We start from the raw sequence: 19,705 nt of genomic DNA, 5'->3' as shown, positions 1-19,705 counted from the left end.
TTCTTTCACTGGATAAAATTATTTTGAGATTCATCCACATTGTTGGGCTCAAGAATTTTTATTCCTTTTACTGCTGAGTACTATTCTATTGTATAGATATATTAGAATCTGTTTTTCATTTAACTGTTGACAAACTTTTGAGTTATTTCCAGTTTGAAGCTATTACAAGTAAAGCTGCTATGAACATTTATGCAAAGTCTTCATTTGGATACACCTGGAGGTTCTTAATCATTTCTGCTTCTATACCATTTACCTATTATATTCTTACTAGAAACACTGGTTATTATAGTGCAGTGATTCTCACTGGGCATCCATTTATGGCCACAAAAGAACCACTGCTCAACCTCAGTAGTTTATGTATAACAGGCGATCAACTGTTTGTAGATCTTGTGGTCTTATGGACACACATGCTACGTGAGAGGCTGAGGCTATGTGTATTCTGTGTGTATTCTCCCTAACACAGAGAGAGCACTTAAAAAATGCTGAATAAATTAGAGTTTAACATATAGGACATGCAAAGTTTAAGAACAGATAAGCCATAAAACAAACAAAAAAAACAGAAGAGCCATAACTCAAGATAAAAATTACATGCTAGCCATCAAAAGAAATGAAATCTTGCCATCTGCAACAACATGGATGGAACTAGAGGGTATTATACTGAGCAAAATAAGTCAATCACAGAAAGACAACTACCATATAATCTCCCTTATATTAGGAAGTGGAGCTGCAACGTGGTGGGTTTGGGAGGTAGGAAAGAATAAATGAAACAAGATGGGATTAGGAGGGAGACAAACCGTAAGAGACTCTTAATGTCATAAAAACAAACTGAGGGTGGTGGGGTTATGGACATTGGGGAGGGTATATGCTATGGTGAGTGCTGTGAAGTGTGTAAACCTGGCAATTCACAGACCTATACCCCTGGGGCTAATAATACATTATATGTTTATAAAAAAAAAATTTCATGCTAAAACTACACAGAAAATGTATGTAAGTGAACTAGTGAAAACTGCAACTCAATTACTTCTCTCTCTAGAAAGTTATTAAGTTAAAATAAGATGTTTTTCACTATCATTAAGAATTAACTTTTTACAAATATTACAGTACCACAATTTTAAATTTTGTTCTAAAGCAAAAACAAATACCTGTATTCTTCTATGAAAGGAAGTATACTTTTTAGAATAGATTCACATTGAGTACTCATATTTGAGAACACACTTTTACTTTCTCTGAACAGTAATAATAAAAGTGTCTGTGATCTTTAATTTGACAATGGTTTATTTCCCATGGGTCTTCCTTAAGTGTTTATTAAGTTTCAGAAAGAATTTCAGATGGATCACTGTATCTGAGCTATAAAAAAATCATTTAACTTTTATAACTAGCCATTTTTTAATCAAAGATTTTAATTACTTCAGAGTTTAAGAAAGAGACTGAGATTTACCAGGATTTAATAAATCAGTTAGACCAGTAACCGAACTATTAGAATTTCCTCTCATTGCTTGTAGCCAGAGTCATGCTGATTGTTAATTTCTACATTAAGGGAAGATTAGTTAATATATATTGAGTAATTCACCAGGTGTCTTTATCTCACTCTGGATTCATGATTCTGAGAAAGGGATTTAAAAATCCAGTTATAAATGAGGAAATCAAAGGTACAATTAACTTGGCCTTTGTCCTATAAATAAATAATAAAATCAGGATTTGAACAGAAGTCTATTTGACTATAAAATTCAAATTCATAGTCCCTTCCTCCTATCCCATCATGTTGCCATTCATAAGGATTCAATCACAGTATGTAAGGAATATCAGCTGTTAGTATCAATTCATTATTATTAGAAAGCAAGCTTAAAGAAAGGACAGATCTTATTCACTCTTTGGGATCCTTACATGAGAAAGTTAAATTCAAGTCTGTTTTAGCTAATTAGCATTTCAAGAGATTTCTTTTCTTCCCTGAAGAGTTTTTAAGCCCTCACACCAAGTACTCAAGAGTTTCAATGTGTTTCCTTTAGAAACAACTACAGTGACTTTACTCAACAGGCCTTCACAGTGCTGCCAACTTTAAATGTGTCTTATTATGGATTGTACTGTCCCCCCCCCCCATATGATTAATATAATCCCCAGTACCTGAAAATGTCACCTGATTTGGAAACAGGCTCTTTACAAAGGTAATCAAGTTAAAATGAGGTAATTGGGGGGGCACCTGGGTGGCTCGGTTGGTTAAGCGTCAGCCTTCAGCTCTTGTCCTGATCCCCGATCCTGGGATCAAGCCAAACAGTGGACTCAACTTCTCCCTCTACCCCTCTCCCCTGCGCATTCTCTCTCTCTCAAATAAATAAATAAAATCTTTAAAAAAAATGAGGTAATTATGATGTCCTTACATAAAGGGGATATTTGAATGAAAGCAGACACACAGGGAGAATACCAAGTAAAGCCTGGAGACCTACTGCCAGAAGCCATGGCACTAACAGAAGCAAAGGGAATGGCAGAGCTTATTCCTCATAGGTTCCTTCCTTCAGAAGGAACCAACCCTGCCAATAATTTGATTCTGGACTTGATTTAACTACACTAAATTTTAATGGACTCAACATTTCAACTAAAAGGCAGAATAGGAATAAAAAAGCAAGTCCAACTGTATGCTCTTTTTAAGAAATAAATAAGAGGACACAGGTATGTTAGAAGATTTACCATGCAAACAATGAAGACAGGTAGGCTGAGTTCCCTATTTTTATTATCAGACAGACTTCAAGACAAAAATATTATTGGAGATAGAAGTGTGTAACAGTAAGAAATGTGTGTGCACCTAATAACAATGCTTTAAAATATAAGCAGTAAACACTGACAGAGTTAAGGAGAAAGACAATACACAATAATACTTGGAACTTTTTTTTTTTTTTAATTTTATTTATTTATTTGACAGAGAGAAATCACAAGTAGATGGAGAGGCAGGCAGAGAGAGAGAGAAAGAGGGAAGCAGGCTCCCTGCTGAGCAGAGAGCCCGATGTGGGACTCGATCCCAGGACCCTGAGATCATGACCTGAGCCGAAGGCAGCGGCTTAACCCACTGAGCCACCCAGGCGCCCCTTGGAACTTTTAATATCTGTCTCAATAACTGACAGAACTAGCTCCTACTCCAAAGTTACTAAAAAGACATAAAAGATCTGAATAATACCATCAACCACCTTGACCTGATATTTATAGTGCAGAATACATACTCTTTTCAAGAACAACACAGTATGCTCATCAAGACAGATATGCTGGACCATTAAGACAAATCTTAACAAAGTTTAAATGAACGAATGTACACAATGTTCTCTCAAAGGGAAAAAAAAAAAAAGAAAATGTTCTTTCACCATACATAAACACATACGATTAGAAATCAAGGAGTTAAAGAAAACCCCAAATATTTGGAAACAAAATACTGAAATAATTCACATGTTGACTGAAGGAAGCAACAAAGGAAACTGGAAAGTATTTTTAACTGAGTAATAATTAAAATACATTATTAAGATTTGTAGGATGTTGCTAAAGCATTGCTTGGGGTAATATTTATAGTTTTCAATACATATATTAGAAAAGAATGTCTAAAAATCAGTGGCCTATAATCACACACCTACCACCTTCTACCCATCAGAATGGCTCTTATTAAATAAAATAAAACACAACAAAATACACAAAAAGTAGCAAGTGTTGGTGAGAATGTGTAAGGAAAAAATCCTTGTGCACTGTTGGTGGGAATATTAAGTATAGCCACTGTGGAACACAGTATGGGCGTTCCTAAAACACTTAAAAAATAGAGGGGCATTTGGGTGGCTCAGTTGTTAAGCATCTGCCTTTGGCTCAGGTCATGATCCCAGGGTCCTGGGATGGAGGCCCGCATCAGGCTCCCTGGCTTGGCTTGGCTGGAAGCACTCCCCCTGCTTGTGTGTTCCCTCCTTGGTTGTGTCTCTCTCTGTCAAATAAATAAATAAAATCTTAAAAAAAAAAAAACTTAATAGAATATCATATTATCCAGCAATTCTACTTCTGAGTATATATCCTAAGGAAATGAGAGCAGGCACATGAACATCTTTTGTGCACAAATATCCATGAGACCATTATTCACAATAGCCAAAAGGTAGAGGTACTCCAAGTGTCCATCAACGGAAGATAAAGGAAATATGGTATACACATACAATAGAATATGATTTAGTCTTAAAAATGAAGGAAATCTGATACACAGTACAATATGAATAAATCCCAGGGACAGCTATGCTAAATGAAATAAACCAGTCACAAAAGGACATTGTCTAATACCAATATGAGGTTTAGAGAGTAGTCAAATTCACAGAAAAAAAAGTAGGAGGGTGGGTTCCAGGGGCTTGGGAAGGGAGGAGAATGGGGGTTACTGTTTAATGGGTACACAGTTATAGTTTTGTAAGATGAAGAGTTCTAGAGATGAATGGCACTAATGGTTGCATTAAGAGCGTGAATGTATTTTATGCCATCGAACTGTAGACTTAAAATAGTTAAGGTAACAAGTCTTTAAAGCTGTATTTCACTAGAATTAAAAAAAAAAAATCAATGGCCTACTGTTCTACTTTAAGAAGCTAGAAAGAGTGCAAAGCAAGCTCAAAACAAACAGAAGGAAATGAAGCACAGACATAGAGTAGGAAACAGACCCAGAACAAGTTAAAGCCCAAATGGTCCTTTAAAGAGGATCATTAGCTAGGATCCAAAATTGATAAACTTTTAGCTAAAATGATCAAGGAAAGCAAGAGGAGGAAAAAGATGGTGGGAGGCAGCAAAAAGAAAATCTGGAAAAAAGTTATTCTGAAGGACCAGGAAGGTAGAATATTCCAAAAACCAAGTATTTCAAGGAGTGGTTGTCAGTGTCAAATGCTGCTAATAGGTCAAATAAGATATAAACCAGTCTATCTGATTTAGCCACAAGAAATATTGATGATCTTATAACAGCATATAGTAGAGTCAGACTGCAACAAAGAAAAAGAGTATACAGAAATGAGGAAGTGAAAACTGTAAGTAGAGACAATTCAATCTGAAGAAGTCTGTTTCTAAAGATAGAGCAAGAGAGTTAGTTGGAGGGAAATAAGGGCTGAAGGGAGGATACTGGTACTTTTATAGAATGGGAGAAATTAGAGAATGTTTCCTCCCCAGATATATTGTTTTTATTATAGTAAAATATAGAAATGTTTTGACAGTGGTTGGAAAGACTCAAAGAAGGAAAAGTTAAAGACAGAGGAAACAGCGATAATAGCACAAGGTCCCTACATAGGCAGAAACTAGAGTCAGTGCATGAGTAAAAAAATTAGCCTTAAACAGAAGGAGACCCAGTGATAGGAAACAAGAGAAAAGGAAAAGTGCAGTTACAGCTAAGTTTATAGGTGGGTGGTGACAAGTAGTGAGAGTTCTTGTCTGATAGCTTTGGCTTTTCTATTATTTCTCTTTGAAACTACAGGTAGAGGAAGACTGCTGAGAAGAGAAAAGATAAAAGTACAATTTTGAGGAAAATGAAACGAGAAAAATGTTGAGAAAAAACCCTATAATGATGGCTAGGAGGTACCGAAGACCCAAATAAAATTGGGAGATCACAATTTGTAGTGGCAATAACCTACGGCTTTTTAGTTTTATCTCAATAAACTGCCAAAAAATAATCTGTGGCTTTGAACTAGTTTTTTTTTTTTTTAAAAGAACAATAATCTTACTTAATACTTAAACAGTACTCAATATACACCAAGCATTGTTCTAAGTATTTTTACATATTAAATAATTTAATTTTCACACAATCTTGGGATAGGTAACACTTTGGTATCTTCATTTTACCAGTAAGGAAAACGAAGCACAAAGAAGTTAAGGAAACTGGCCCAAAACCACATACAGTAAGTTTAAGAGTCAAGATGTGAACCCAGTGTGTGCTAGCTCTCAAAGTAAAGCTAAGTAAACCTAACTGAAGGAAGTAAAAGAAATGAGGAAGAAACAATAAAAAACAAAGAGAGGCAGTAATTCCTGTAAATAGAAATAATTCTCATACAGGTATGGTTTGTATAGTTTTATAAGGCATGGAAAAGGCATCAAAAATAAAGCAACTGTGCTCATCAAGTAAAAGAAAGCTACAAAAAAGGAAATGAGCAGTGTTGGAAGATCCAAAGCAGAAAGGAGAAGCAAAGAGACCAAAAAAAAAAAGGGGGGGGGGGGGGGGTTGGGATAGAGGAAATCAAAACGTAAAAAGGAGAAAAAATTAAAAGTAGAAGAAAGAAACTATACAACACCCTCCCTCCCCAGTTAAACAACAGCAGTAAGAGAAAAACGAAATGAAGCAAAACAAGTATGCCCAAGCCCTGGAAACTCTTAACATTTTATTTTATTTTTGTTTAGACCAAAGATTTCTTAATTTTAGCAGAGAGCACAAATACAATATTTAATAGAGACTAGTACTAAATATGCTTGCTTTTGCTTGCTAAAAGTAGGTGAGGATCAGACACTTAGGTTAAGATCTGAATTAAGAGGAAATAATTTAAAAATAATTATCTAAAGTTGTTTCAGAAGTCAGAGGGGTGAAAGTTCTACAAAATCCTGATTCCAGAGATTCAAAGTCTTGGGTTATATGCTACCCCCAAGATATCTGTAGTTATGCTGAATGCACCAAAAACAATCAAAACCAAATAAATAACCAAATTCCCTCAACATATATAAAATACATACATTTTAACTACTGTAGGATAGCAATACAGAACTGACATTATAAACTGATCACTTATAAAACATTTTCAAGTTTTTAAAGCTATACCAAAAATTACTAATAGAAGAACACTCAATGTGGAAACAAGGATGGTTCTGTTCTCCAAGAGTGAGACATTAATAAGTTTCATCTATCAGTTTTCACTATTCTAAGACAGAGATATCAATATGAAATACCATGATGATACAACTCAAGCAAGTGATTTACTCCAAAATCAGTTATGTAAAAATGTGCTAGCTAAGGTCACCCTTGGCACTAAAAATGTTAGCGAAGAAATAAATGTAATAAGTCAATATGCCCTTCAAGCAGGATTATAATATAAATCTAAGGTATACAATCATTATTTTAGATTCTATGACTAAGAATCTAGAGACTTCCAGCTCACTGTCTAAAATGGGGCAATGCATTTCCAATATAAAGAACAAAGAAAACTAATGTGGCTTTCAGTCCACCAGGGGATAAGTTTCTCCCAATCATTCTCTGGTACACTGAGAACTGTTTGTTTTGTCAATGTGAGGCATTTAAAGTAAAAACAGCCCAAAAAGCTTACATGAAAAGTATGCTCAACAGCAGTCCTCCGAGTATCAGAACATCATAGGGGGAAAAAGTATATATACAAATTTAATATATCTAATATTTATAAAGATACTCAAAACTATAGCTGGAAGGAGCCTAATTAAGAGCCTCTGAACTGGGCGCCTGGGTGGTTCAGTGGGTTAAGCAGCTGCCTTCGGCTCGGGTCATGATCTCAGGGTCCTGGGATCGAGTCCCGCATCAGGCTCTGCTCAGCGGGGAGCCTGCTTCTTCCTCTCTCTCTCTCTGCCTGCCTCTATGCCTATTTGTGATCTCTCTCTGTCAAATAAATAAATAAAATCTTAAAAAAAAAAAAAAGAGCCTCTGAACTGATGAAGTAAACCCCTTTACAACAACAGTCTTTGACTCTTGATCATTTTCGGTGACAATTTTTATCCTTTATAGGGCTAGGAAGACTTACTAAAAATTTAAGAAAATCACTGTAGGCATAGAGGATATAGCATGTTACTGGTTTTTACAGAACTATCAATGTTTTATAACAATATATTGCTAATCACTCCTGATATTTTATTATGAAAAATCTCAGATGGATCAAAATTTAAAGAATTTTACAGGTGAATATGTGCATAACCATACCTAGATTCTACCGTTAACATTATTATACTTGTTTTATCACATATCTATCCATCCACCAATCCACCTTGATTTTCGATGCTTATTTATTCACTTATGCAAAGTTTGACTGATTGAGAGACTATGTAGGGTGTAGGAATGGGGGGTGGGGAGAGGGAGACAGAGAATCCCATGCAGACTCTCCCAAGCGCAAAGCTAGAAGTGTGGCTCAATCACATGCTCCTGAGATCATGACCTGGGGTGAAATCAAGAGCCACCCAGGCGCCCTGATGCTCTACTATTTAAATACCTATTAAAATGGTATCTAAATGCAGTTTCTGAAGCAAAGTCTGATATACTAAAGATGTGTAATAGATATGACAAGCACTTGGGGCTCTTGACATACAATCTTCAGTGTTGCTACAGGACAAACATCAGTCCCGTACTTCCTTTAATTCATGGTTAATGAAATATATTTTACTACCCATTATATTTAGCTATGAGGTGTACCAAAGTAGTATAATGCTAATTCTGAAGACAGACTTGAGTGTGAAAGCTGGATTACAGTTTCCTTACTCGCAAAATAAGATATTAGCAGCCATATCAAAGAGTTAATGTGAAATTTAAATGAAATAAAATGTTTAGTACAATGCTGACTTTCTGAAAGGGTTCAACGAATGTTAGCAATATTCTTAGTGTATTTTCCCCTTCACTCTATCACAATTGGTTCTACCTGTCATGTGGTTATACATACTTATGCAACTGTTTGTGACATTTCCCCCCTTACTTTATGTGTTCTATTATTTACTTTATGTGTTCTAATATTAGGAAATCTCTTTTTACTGAGATTGAGGACAGAATAAGTGAATGGGTCCAAAGCACAAACATTCTCCATTTTCCCACTCCACTCCCTGAAGGAAATTGATGTTCACTCTGTTACCCAAAGCAGTGATAGCACACAAAGAGGAAAACACATGGGCCGCATCTTTTGCTTTTTATAGCACCTGGGTGGTAGGTGATTGAGATAAACTGACTGTCCTCTGCCCACTTTAGACAACCACTGCTCCCTCCTAAACTCTCATTTAAATACCTAATTATAATTTCTATCAAATTTTGCCCAATCCAAACAAAACATGCTGTTGTCACTGATTACACGTCCGAATGCCCTTTATATCCACAGACTGCATGTCGGGTTTTTTTGTGGCATTCAAGTAGATGGATTCATAAAACTTCCACCATCTCCATACCTCTTTAAAGACTTGATTTTCAAGTAAAGTGTGCAGAAGCTTGAAGTATATTTTTCTGCTCACCTTCAAGGATTAGTCTTAATTCTTTCTCTTTGCCAGAGGAATCAGAATCTAATTGCAAAATTTAAAATTACTCCTACATCACTTCAAGGAAGTAACATACTGCTAAGCCTTCTGCAGTTAAAACATATGAGAATATATTAGATACTAAAGGGTCTACTTCATCTTAAAAATTAATTTGGGTGAGGCTTCTTTAACCATACTTTTAAAAACAGTTGTCTTTTGAACTATGTATTGAACCATATATTTGACATATTCAAAAATAAAGAAAACCCCAAAATAATAAATAAAACAAATGAACTGTATCAAATTAGTAGCTTAAATAAACAGAAAAGTATTTCAAGTGACTTCTGAACACCATAAATACTCTGATTATATACCCTTTATATCATGCACCAAGATTTTCATTTAAGAGACAAATATAAAATCAAAGAAGGAAAAGTCTGCTATGTTAAATTCGAACTGGATATATCACTATAAACTTAGAATTCAACAAATAAGCAAAAAACCATTTTTTAGTTCTTTCCTCTGAAAGGGTCTTGAAGCAATGACACTCCAGCAGCAATGAATATGAATATATCCACATCCTGATCTTGGTTTCTATATACCCTTTCTCATCAAACAGAACCAAGACTCCTTAGATAGACAGCCCATTCCAGATCTAGAACAAAGAAAGTAACAAGGTAAGCGTTGGGTATCTTGTGCCTGAAAGCACTCCAAGAATGCTCCAATGGCAATCAGGAGTGTTTAAAAAAAAAAAGGACACAGGAGCCAGGTTGAAAAGGTTCCTACTATCCAAATCTGGGACAATCTGATCAAAAAGAAAAATGACTGTAACAGTTCTTTTAAAAAATGAATAAATACACTAAATACCATGAGTCCAAAGTGTATCTCGCAAAAAAAAAAAAAAAAAAGAAGGAAAAAAAATCTCATTTGCAACCACTGGGGTAACTATTTCTCCAATCCTTTCTCTGAATACTGATAATCAAAGGGAAAAAATCAAGCATTTACTGCACATTTGTAGGAAGAACTTTAGTTTATCCCTAGCTAATGAAGGAAATCGTTTTTACATTTTAATCTCCATAAAACAGATTTAATCAAGAGCCACCAAAGAGTGTTAAAATCACTAAGCAAAAGGTGGCCAGGAACAGGATATTTGCTTGGTGTCAAGTATTACCCCAAGATGATGTACAAATCACAAACAGCAAACCACACCCTTATAACAGATTGGCAGTCACCACTTGAGTGGTCATTTGGCATCACTAATAGTATAGCAATCTGACAACATATACCAGTTTGTGAAGCAGTATGAAGTACATAGTATCCCTTATTCTTGCCAAAGGAGATCTAACTTCCAGTAACAGAAAATTCAAGGGGTTGGGTTATAAGTTAAATGCCACTAAGAAGAAACAGACAAATCTAGAATGCCGAAGTATTCTGTAAGACAACTGGTTTGGTCAATTAAGTGTTAGAAAAAAAGGAGATGGGTATTATTCTTTTTAAAAGGGATAATCATCAAATGCAATACATTAATCTTGACTGACTTCAGAAAAGGACAAATTTCTCAAGGAGATTTTAGAATAAAGAGGAAATCTGCATACGGATTGTTAATTTAGAAAGAAGTTGATAACGATGTTTGGGATAAGTAGGAGAATGCCCTTTATTTTTAGGAAATGCATGCTCAAATAGTTGAGGGTCCTGTTGTATGCAACTTACTTTCAAATGGTCACACCCACAGAGACACAGAAAGGGAGAAGTGAAGACCGAACAATAAATATTACTCACTGAATCTACACAGTGGAGTATTCAGTATTTCTTTCTCAATTTCATTAAGACAAATTTTTCATTATAAGGTTGAAAAAGTGTTCCTGTATTGAGAGGCAAAGCAGAAATATACTCACATTGCGATTATATCTGGGTACAATTTTCACTTCTAGCTGTGTTATTTGTCTCATCTATATAAAATTAAAGTAACAGTATCTAAATCATTAGGTTGTTCTGAGGATTAAATAAGATTACATACGTAAAATGCCTGTAGTGCACAAAATAAGTAAATCTGGTTTCCATAATTAATGAATGTTACCTTCCTAAAATACAAGACTACAGGAAAACATTTCTTTCATTATTTTCACATTGCGTGATAAGGAAACTACATTAGGTACAATTAAATATTATTAATCCACTGGCAGTCAATGTGAAGTAATGAGGGAAATGAAGATTTATATAATACTTTTTCTAATCCAATAATTCTAACTGAAAGCCTAGGCAAAAGGAAATCACAAAAATTTTACCAAGCCAAACTATTTGCCATCCTATCAAATTGTTTATGTGCTTATGGTGTTAGTCTGTATCTGAAAAAACCTGTAAGAAAATAAGTGGAAGAGAATTTTTTCCTGACCTCAACAGATTTATTTATATGTTGAAAAAACTTAAGTTTTTGTCTTCATTTCTGTAAGTTTCAGTAAAGTACACAATTACTAATCTTTATTCTAAATTCTGGTTAAGATTTATAGAACTTACAAGGATGCAATTTCCTTTCATCAGTTCTAATGTACTTGTCATTTCACTTGCAGGTAACCCCCTTTTTTCTGGCTAGGCCAGCAGAAAATAACTAGATGCCGAGTGATCCTCAGGTAGAGAGGAAAAAGAGGTGTTTGTTATTATTTTTTAAGAGTGCGATTCTTTTCTTTCCAGTACCAGAGAAAAGGCAGCAGGGGACACGGTGGTGGGGGGAGGTGGGGGGGACAGGTCTCGGGTTCGACCAGGTGAGAGGAGGTAACACCTCTGCCTTCTTTGGGTTAGGGTGTTGGGCAAATGGGCATGCAAATGATGGGGAGCACCCGGAACGATCGGGGTGATTTCCAACTGGGGGGCCGAAGGCTAGTCTCCTCCTTGAAGGATTAAATGCCAATGAGGGGACCCTATGGGGTGTCTCCCGGAGCGGATTGGGTGACAAGATCAGGCTTTCCTTTCCGTCCAGCGCCAGATGGGGGACGCGTGGTGGTGTCAGCCCCTGGGCGGACGCACCCCGAGGGCACTGGCGGCGAGGAGTGGCTAGTTATTGCCCCCGCTGGGGCCAAACGGCCCGCTCGCCCCCCTTTCCCCATTACCTGAGGGCGGCGGTGCCGGGGCCCGGAGGCCTGGTGCTCCTCCTCCTCCTCCTCCCCGCCAGGCTGAGGCGGCGAGGTGGCGGCGGCGGCGGCGGCGGCGGCGACAGCCCGGGGGGAGGGGGCGGAGCGCGCGGCTCGCGGCCTCTCTCCTCCCCGGGGAGGCTGAGGGGACCCTATCTCGGGCCGCCGCGCCTAGGCCCGTGGACAGCCTGTGGCTGGGGCATGGCGGCACAACCAGCAGCGTGCCTGGGAGGTGGGAGAGGGCGAAGCGGCGGGAGGGAAGCACCCGCGGCTCTCGGAGGGGCCTGAGGGGAGGAGCGAGGGGGCCCGGAGAGCCGCGCGCTGGCGGCCGTTGGGGGCGGTTGGCCGAAGGTAGGCGGCGGTTTGGGGAGCGCGGCGACGGCTCGCGTTTTCTCGATGGGGCGGGGTGGGGAAGGGGAAAGGGAGTGAGGGGAGGGGAGGGGGAGGTTGGGAGGGAGCCGCCGCCGCGCGCGTGCGGGCCGGCGCCGCGGCCGTTGCCGCTCCGCTCACTCCAGCCTGTTTGGGGGCACTTTGTTTGTGTCCCACAGTGCTCTGCGCGGGCGGCCGGGCTGGGGAAGGGGAGGGAAAGTGGGTGGGGCAGAATGAGCTCGGGGGCGGGGCGCCAGCGGGGTTGGGGGGGTGGCGAAAACGCGGTTAATGCGCAAGCGCAGAAGAGGCCGCTCCTGGTCCTTGGGATTTGAACTGTGGGTGGTGAGGTCTCCTTACACACCCGTGGATTTTGATACCGTCTGTGTGCGTTTGTGTATGTGCACACGTGCGGATTTACATTCATATGCGGTAGAAGTACTGCCCAGTTTGGCCTTCCTCTAGCCTCTTCTCAGCCAGCTCCCCACCTATACTGACAGCGGCATTTCTGAGCATGGTTCACGCTTATTGCATCCCCCCCCCCCCCTCAACTGAAAACGAAAGAAACTCCTCGTTTCTCAAGTGGTTTCTGTTAGTCGGGACGAAACTGGAACGAACACCCAGCCCCTTTCTCTCAGTGAGGGAGGTGGGCCAGTAGTCCGCCCATTTTTCACACTGGGAAACTGAGGCCTGCGAAGGTGTGTGGCCAAACACGTGAGGGATGCGGTCGCTTTTTTTGTAAACAACCGGCCCGCAGCCGGTATCCCCGATTTTGAATCGCCTTTTGAACTGGCATTTTTTTTCAATACCCTAAGATTGTTCTAGCATTGCCCTGGGCGATCTGGCAGGAAGTGCGGTTCTGAAATGACTGGAGAAATCAACACCCAAATCGATCTCATTCCCTCCAACACGGGGGCACGTATATATGCCTATTCTTTCCACGACCTCGAATCTCATTTTATTACACCATCACTTTCCTGGGCCTTACCACGGGGGTAGTGTGTGGAGCACCCCAAAGTGACACGGGGATTTTAGAGTTCTTGGTCAACTGCAGAATCTCTTAAAATGTTAAAACTTCCAGAGCCCTAAGCCTTTTCCCCACACCTGGCGGGACTGAAACCCGGCAGTGGGAGGGGCGCTCACCGCAGGCGGAAGAACGCCCCAGGTGCGGGGAGGCGACCAGGTTGCGGGCCTGGAGGCCCAGAGCTCTCAGGCTGTCTGCTTTGAATACTTTGCTTTCCCACGCCTTCAGCTTTTAAACCGAAAGTCTTCTTTCCCAAGGGCTTTTTGTGCAAGGTGAGTTGACGTCCTGCTTCAAGTGGAGTGGAGTGGATTTTTTCCCCTGAAACACTTGGCAACATCTAACATTAACCCCTTCCCTAATCCCTTTGATGAGCAGCCAAGCATCCTGGCACCCTAATTCTAACAACTGAACTCGACTTTAGAAATAAAGGCAATAAAAACGACATCTAATTTTACAGTCCTTTGCAGTTCCAGCAAATTCTCAAGTATATAGAATGTTTAATCCTCACGGCAACTATACTGTATAGGTTTTACTGTTATTCCTACCATGATTTTTATTATTCCCATTTCAGAGATGGGGAGAGTCAGAACGATGTGAATTAGGCCCAGAAAGTTTTGTGGTGAGATTTGCAGAAGGGAAAGAAGAAGAAGGTGGAAGGCTTACCTTAGTGATGAGGGAGCACGAGGCTGGCTGAGGACAAAGCAAAAGCTGGCGCCTTGTACCCCCACCTTCATCCACTTCCCCTCAGTCCTAAGTGTAGCATCCCTCAGGCAGCCCTGACTGCAGTGAACAATAAGCAAATAGTTAACTTGCAGAGCTCACATCCTGCTAGACAGGAGTCTCCCTTGGCTTGCAAATGTCCTAAATCTCACTAACAAAGACGATTGATAGCAGGATTGTGACATTGCACCAAAAAGTCTCCCAACTATCTAATGTTAAAGGCTGGTCTGAAGACAACATTGATCAAGCCGCAAGGGCAAGAACTGCAAGGGCAAGGCCTCCGGTAGGCCTCCGACATCCTGGCACCTAGTAGGCCCTCTTTAGCATATGAAAACTCCCATTGAAACCTCCCTTCTCCTCACCTTCCCCCAACCGCAAGGTATATAACACGCCTACCCTCACAACCCCGAGCAGCAGCTCTTCCTGCCCACGGGTCATGTCCCCGTGTTTTAATAAACCACCATTTTGCACCAAAGGTGTCTCAAGAATTCTTTCTTGGTCATTGGCTCCGGACCTCAGCTCACCGAACCTCACCTAGGTTCTAGAACTTCATCATTAGGAGAGGGATGGTGGTGACAGAGCGAGGCTCTGGAAGGAGCAGGTTTTGAACCCCTGGTTTTGGGTGTGTGTTAGACTGTGAGCACGACATTACAACTGGTGAAGAATCAGGGTGGGAATAAAGTAGTCAAACTAGCGGCACCTGGGTGACTCAATGGGTTAAGCCTCTGCCTTCAGCTCAGGTCATGATCTCAGGGTCCTGGGATCTCAGAGCCCCGGCATTGGGCTCTCTGCTCAGCAGGGAGCCTACTTCTCTCTCTGCCTGCCTACTTGTGATCTCTCTCTGTCAAATGAATAAATAAAATCTTAAAAAAAAAAAAAAAAGTCAAACAAACCCCATCTACCTCTCTTAGGGCATTTGGTAAGGCAGTTAATAAAAGACATTAGGTAAATCTTTACTGTTTTCTTAAGGGTACCTGGTAGCAGCTGTTTCGGATTCCGGATTCCTTGTTATTTGTTCTTCTCGCCTCTCCTTTTCCCTCCCTTTTGGCTTTTCAATTTTACATTCAAAAACTCCATCATCTTCTCACCCCACCTTCACCCCAGGCCTGGAGGATCTGTTAACCAACAAATGGCCAGCTGTTAGGCCCTAAGGGCCCAGTGCTGGATATTTGGAGAGGGTGTGAGGAAAAAAAAATACAGAGATTAATTTTGTAGGAGCCCTCTCTGTGTTTTGGCTTTGGGCAGGGTCAGTTTCTGTGGCTACTGCAACCTCCCACCTTTTTCTTTCCGGGCGAGAAGAGACTTGCCTTAGGGTTGGTGGAGTCAGTAGGCCTTTCTTTGACACTAAGTTAAATAACACTGCTGTGGGATTTTATGAAACCAGAATTCTTCACATAGGTGAAACAAATGGAGACCTCCCGAGGAACTTTAATTATTAACTGGGAATAGATGGTTCTGAGGAATTCAGGCTCCAGCAAAATGGCTCATTTCTGCCAGCAGGTGTTTTGGGGGCCAGATTCCGGCACAAATGGTAGTTTCCTGTAGTAGACCTTTAGAACTGAATGGAAATTTTAGTTGTTTAGTCCGCGACTTCTCTAGTCTGACTTGAATAATCTCAGTGGAGGAAAGCTCATTACTGTACAAATCATCTTTGCTCTCTTATTAGATCGTCCCAACTATATGAAAAATAACTAATCTTGTCCCCATCCCAAAATCTGCACCTCTTCTATTTCCATCTCACTGTCCACTCAGTTGAGCAAGTCATCTTATCTGTGTCACTCTGTTACATCTCAGTTCTAATCTGTCAGCAAGCCTTGAATTTGTCCAATCCTGTTGCCACCGTCCTAATCTAAGATACCAATAGTTCATGCCTGGAGAATTCTAATAACACTCTTCTGGTTTCTCAAATACACTCTTCTTCCTTTCATTCTCCACCTGGTAGCCAGAATGCTAAGGCATAGTGATCATATTGCGCAACAACTGGTTTCCTATTGTTATTAGGATAAAGTCCCAAACTTTTAGTGTGGCTTTTATAACACTGTACAGTCTCGGTTCTTTCAAGATGGTCAGCTTCATCTGTCATTACACTCTATCAAGAAACATGCCAGTCACAGAATTTTTTTTCACATCTCCTAAAATGCCATACTCTTTCCTCCAATGCACACATTCTTCCCTCTGTGAAGAAATAGTTTATTCCTTAGCCAATTCCCCTCAATATTCAGATCTCACTTATATATAAACTTTACTGAGATGTAATTCACATGCCATACAATTTGTATATGGTTCAGTGGGTTTTAGTAAATTTACAGTGTTGTACAACCATCACCACAATCACTTTTTTAACACTCTCCTTACCCCCAAAAGAAACTCATACTTATTAGCAGTAACTCCCCTTTCTTCCACAACTCCGCTAACCCTAGGCAAACACTAGTCTATTTTCTGGCTCTACAGATTTGCCGATTCTGGACATTCCATATAAATGGAATTCAGATCGCTTCTTGACCACCACTCATTCAAGGCCACCTCCCCTGGTTCCCTAGATTGCATCAGATCCCATGTATATATTCCCAGAGTGCCCTGTTGTCTTGTCTAACACTCTTCTAATTACAACTGTAATTCTAATGACTCTTGTCATTCAACACTAATCCCAGAGCCTAGGACAGTGTCTAGCACATAATTGGTATTTGATACACATTTAACGGACAAATAAATCAATAATAAAATCAGTGCGAAGGCCAATTTTATCAGCTAGTAGAAACAGCAGCTTCCCGTGACCTGTGATGTCAGGGGAAAAGCTAGCTTGTGCTTCAATAAACACCCCCGTTCCTCCACAGGATGCCAGAATATCCAACACCAGAGTTCAAGATTCTTTTCAAGATTCTTCAGGTCTTTAAGATTGAAATACAACTCCTTTTCAGAAAAGGAATTGGTGTTTTAATTTCTTTTCAATTCACAGAAGTGGGTAATGATTTAATCTCAGGGATTCAATCTTAATCCTTGTGTCTGCTCTCAGCCCCATATTTCCACCAGATACACTACTATTTTTTCTTCCTCACATGATTAACAGCCAAACTTCTCAAAACTATTATCTACACTCAACTGTTCTTCATTTTTAAATCTTCATTACTTTATAACACCTCTAATTTGAATTTCCCTTTTGTCCACTAATATCTTCTTAAAGTCACCAATTATTTTGATGTTGCTAATCCAAATAGTATTTTTCACCATCATTTTACTGGCTGGAGCAGTATTTGGTCTTGTTAAGCACTCTCTTCCTTGTCTTCACTGATATTCTCATGTCTGTCAGGGTTGAGAACTAGCTTCCGAGGCCAGTGGTTCCCAAAATGTGGTACTCAGGCCTACATACAGTATTAGCATCACCTGTCAAATTGTTAGAAATGCAAATTCTTAAATCATACCTAGACCTATGAATCAGATGCTTTGGGGTTAGGGCCCAGCCATCTGTGTTTGAGTGAACTCTCCGGGTATTTTTGATCTATGCTCAAGTCTGGGAGCCAATGCCCAGGCAATCCCATCCACTCACATAAACTCTGAACTATTGATTCTTAAATGTATACCACTAGCCCAGATCTTTCTACCCAGTTCCCAGTCTGCCTAACTGCTTACTAGTTTTACTTTGCTTGGTTGGTTCAGAGACACCTCAGACTCAACATGTCCAAATATATTTTTTTTTAAGATTTTTTATTTATTTGTTTGTCAGAGAGAGAGAGAGAGCATGCACATGCAGGGGGAGAGGCAGGTTCCCGGCTGAGCAAGGAGCCCCATGTGGGACTCGATCCCAGGGCTCTGGGATCATGACTTGAGCCAAAGGCAGTGGATTAACCAACTGAGCCACCCAGGCGTCCCATGTCCAAATATGTAATGGCCTTTGGTAAACATAGTTCTTGCTCATTGTTTTCTAAGGCACTGAAAGGTACCACTTCAGATCTACAATCAAAAATCAGAAATCTGGGGCGCCTGGGTGGCTCAGTGGGTTAAGCCACTGCCTTCGGCTCAGGTCATGATCTCGGGGTCCTGGGATCAAGTCCCACATGGGGCCTCTCTGCTCAGCAGGGGGCCTGCTTCCCTTCCTCTCTCTCTGCCTGCCTCTCTGCCTGCTTGTGATCTCTCTCTGTCAAATAAATAAATAAAATCTAAAAAAAAAAAAAAAATCAGAAATCCAGCATCATCCCTGACTCTTCCATCATATTCATTCTTACCAAATAACAATTTATTATTAATTTATGTCAATTTTGCTTTCCAAATTTAAAGAAAAAAAATTTTACCATGGAGAATTCAACACATATAAAATGCAGAAAGAAGGGTTGAAAAATATTAAAATATGTGATTCTGTACCTATTATCCAAGCCACCACATCCAAACCATGACCAATACTGCCTCATTCATATCCTCTGTCATATTTCTCTCTCCATATTATTTTGAAGCAAATCATAGTTATTGTATGATTTTCTATGTAAATATTTTAGTCTTAAAATATTTAAAAGAGATAGTCTTAAAAAATGCCACAATGCTATCATCATAATTTTAAAAAATAGCAATGATTTTGTAATATAAAATATTTACATTTCTAATAGGCTCATAAATGCTACGTATATGTAGATTTACAGTTTGCTTCAGAATGGAACTATACTGATTTTGATTGGTCTATCTTTTAAATCTTCTGTATTTTTGTCTCTGTTTTCCCAATAATATTTTATTTTTATTTAAGGAACTTGGTTGGTTGTCCTGTAGTTTTGACCACAACCCGAATTTTGTCAGTTGCATCCCCATCGTGTATTTTTAACATGTTCTCTCGTCCTCTATACTTTTCGTAAATTGGTAGTAAGATCTAGATGTTTTCTCAGATTCAAGTTTAATTTTTTTGGCAAGGTATCTCATATGTAGCAGTATATTCTTCCATTAGGAGACACACAGTATGTGCTTATTTCCCCCCCCCCTTTTTAATGTGATCTCTTTCTCTCTCTCTCTCTCTCTTTGTAATTGCTCTTGAGTAATGCCTGAGCAATTCATTCATTAGGAGTTTTAAATGGTGATATAATTCCATCATTCTTCCTGTATTAGCAGCAATGTTTCTGCAGAGGGAAGGTACTGCTCTTCAATTTTTTTTTTTAATATTTTATTTATTTATTTGACAGAAAGAGATCACAAGTAGGCAGAGAGGCAGGCAGAGAGAGAGAGAGAGGAGGAAGCAGGCTCCCCGCTGAGCAGAGAGCCCGATATGGGACTCGATCCCAGGACCCTGAGATCCTGACCTGAG

General features: G+C 39.7%; 1 protein-coding gene across 4 annotated transcripts in view; it reads right to left on the bottom strand.

The window, feature by feature from the left end:
- ZBTB44 (zinc finger and BTB domain containing 44) overlaps positions 1 to 12,850 on the bottom strand; it is a 61,197-nt gene extending 48,347 nt beyond the window's left edge. For 2 of the 4 annotated variants that reach the window (XM_059413732.1, XM_059413753.1), the window contains exon 1: positions 12,297 to 12,849. The gene's annotated coding sequence lies outside the window, so the exon portion shown is untranslated. Of the gene's footprint in view, positions 1 to 12,296 lie in introns of all 4 variants that reach the window. The other 2 variants (XM_059413743.1, XM_059413758.1) reach the window with 2 other exon arrangements.
- Between the last annotated feature and the right edge of the window lie 6,855 nt (positions 12,851 to 19,705).

The sequence above is a fragment of the Mustela nigripes genome, chromosome 1 (assembly GCF_022355385.1).
Source record: "Mustela nigripes isolate SB6536 chromosome 1, MUSNIG.SB6536, whole genome shotgun sequence".
NCBI lineage: Eukaryota > Metazoa > Chordata > Mammalia > Carnivora > Mustelidae > Mustela > Mustela nigripes.
This window is presented reverse-complemented; position numbering and strand designations above follow the sequence as displayed.